Source organism: Corapipo altera, unplaced genomic scaffold, assembly GCF_003945725.1.
Source record: "Corapipo altera isolate COAL_440 unplaced genomic scaffold, ASM394572v1 104b, whole genome shotgun sequence".
NCBI lineage: Eukaryota > Metazoa > Chordata > Aves > Passeriformes > Pipridae > Corapipo > Corapipo altera.
The window spans coordinates 399,520-402,309 of record NW_020885023.1 but is presented as its reverse complement, the minus strand read 5'-3'; positions in this window follow the sequence as shown (position 1 = coordinate 402,309).

The following is a 2,790-nucleotide window of genomic DNA, read 5'->3' as shown; positions in this document are numbered from 1 at the left end:
GGTCCTCTGGGGCAGCCCCGTGCAGCGGGGCCCAGGTCTCTTGGCTCTGGCCCTGTGGGGATCTTGGGCAGAGGGGACAGTTCCTTAGGGCAGCCTGCTGTGTCCTGGGAGCCTGAGGAGAAGTGGCAGACCATAGGTGGGGCCAGGCAGGAACTTCACCTGGAGCATGGAGGGTTCATAGTTTAGGTGCCAGGACCTGCACTAGTAGATAAGGCCAATTACACCCTCCTGTGCTGCTCTTCCAGGAACTCTGTGGCCTTGGTGGAGCAGGCTGAGGCCGACAGACTCATTCCTCACAGTTTTTCTGGAACAGCGACCACTGTTCCCAGATCCATGTTTTGTCACTTTCCACCTCCAGTTCTCAGCTTTGGCTTTAGGAAGGATTTTGTGAGAGGAAGAAACATGTTAGCGTCTCTCAGCTTTCTCCTATCCCTCATATGGGCTCTCCAGGATTCTCTCCCTCGTGGGTATTGCCCTGTGATATTGGGGCCCATCACAGCCCTTGGCATCCTGCCCCACGTGGTGCCCTGCAGCAGAACAGCACTGGCAGCAGCAGGTACAGAGATGAATTGAGGAACATTTGCTAAAGCCCTCACAGGTGCACAAGCAGCATTCTAACCTTGTGCACCTGCATCACCAGCACCACCTGAGTGCCACAGATCACTGAAAGAGCCAGCACCTGACCCCAGTGGCAAGAGCTGCAGAGCAGCTGCGTGTTCCCACATGTGAGGGCCACAGCTGCACTTCTGAGTCAGTGCTGGGAAAATGTAGACTGTCTCCAGCCTCATGTGGCTGTTAATGCTGAGTACCTCATCCTGCCTTTGAGCACGAGGAGTATTTGGAGGCAGTGACTCTTCACTTACTTCTACTCCGGGGAACTGTTGGGTAGTGCATTCCATCACACAGAGGTGTTCTGGACAAGGGCTGGATGGAAGAAAGCTGGTGGAGCTCCTTCATGCCCTCCCAGCTGATGAGTTGTGGCCTAGGTTTTATGGGGGAAGCCCAGGGATTGCTCCAAATCTTGCTGTTACAGAGAGAACATAGAATAATGGAGTTTTTTGAATTGTAAGGGACCCTTAAAGGTCATATAGTCCAACTCACTGACATGGGCAGGGACACCTTCCACTATCCCAGGTTGCTCCAAGCCCCTCCAGGCCTTGAACACTTCCAGGGATGGGGCAGCTACAGCTTCCCTGAGCAACCTTTGCCTCACCACCCTCACAGGGAAGAATTTCTTCCCAATATCCAATCTAACCCTGCCCTCTGTCAGTGTGAAGCCAATCCCCTTTGTCCTGTCACTTCTTTCTTTGACCTCCTTTTTTCAGCTGACACACCTGTAAAAGCACTTCTTCTAATTCTCTGTGTCCCTTGCCAAGCTCAGCTCCAGCTGTGCCTGGGCCTTCCTACCTCTACGTCTACACAACCGAACGGTGTCCCTGTACTTTTCCCAGGATACTTGTCTCTGCCTCCACTGCCTGTCCATTTCCTTCCTGCCCTTCAGTTTGACCAGCAGGTCCCACCTCAACCATGCCAAACTCTTGCCTTCCTTGCCTGATTTCTTGTGCCTGGGCATCATGAGCTCTGGTGCCTTATGGAAAGTGTCCTTAAAGATCTGCCAGGTCTGCTTTGCTCCTTGTCCCTTGGGGACAGTTTCCCAGGGGTCATATCAACTAACTCCTTGAAGGGCTGGCAGTTTGCTTTCCTAAAATTCAGAGCCCTGACTTTACTCTTCACCTGACCCAAATACCTCAGGACTGCCAGCTCCACCAGAGCAATGTGCCTTTGGAGTCTCAACTACGCTTGGTCTCATGGCAAAAGCAACATTTGGAAATAAAAATGAAGTGCCAATATTAAGTAGCTACCCAGAGCCGAGAAATGTATTCAGGGAAAAAGAGGGAGAGCACCGACATTTCCCATAATGAACAGAAGCTCAATGCTGCTCTCAGCTGGGCATGTATTCTCTCTGTGCAGCTTCAGTTCTAAAGGAGATTATTCCTTCATAATATATTTTTTATGGCACACATGAGACCTCTGGAATGCAGTGTCTTGTGTCCTGTAAGTCATTTCCTATAACTTGTGGTTTCCTTTTCAACTGCATTACTGTAATGTGAATGTTTGGGGACTAACTCGAACTGACAGATGCAAAGCCTCACATCCCCACTCACAGTGTCCCACGGGCAATGTCCCACCCTGTTGCTGGAGGAGCCACACAGCCTGTGCCTGGGTGGCAGTGCTTGGCCTGGGGGGTCCCCTCAGGCACTGCAGAGCCCACCAGGAGGGACACAGCCCCCTGCCCTGGGCAGCCTGAGCCCACAGGAAGGCTATTGCAAATTCAGAAATCTGACTTGAACCTTAAGTGAGAACCCCAGTAGGTGCAGTGTGGGTCACACTGCAGGATGGGGGACAGACGGACACTCTCAGGAAGCCCTGAGCAGAGCGGGTTCGTTCGGCTGCTCTGCTTACCTTATACACGTGGCCTCTCACGTAACTTTTCTAGTATGTACGGGTCTACCTTGAGAGAGGTGAATCCTTCTCATACATGGAGATACATTTATTCCAAATTAGAGAACCCACAGAGAGCCTGCTGGCAGCCACAAGCCTCCTCTCGAGCTTCTCGACATCAGACCAAAAAACTCCAAACCAAAACAGTTTTCGGTTCCAAAAATATAAGACAAACCTCAAACCAGGCCCCATTTAATGAAGTCACAGTGCTTTGGTCTTTCAGACACTGAGCACACACCCAAACTGCAGTGCTTAGCAGAATGCCCTAGCTTGACATCCCTGTGGCTC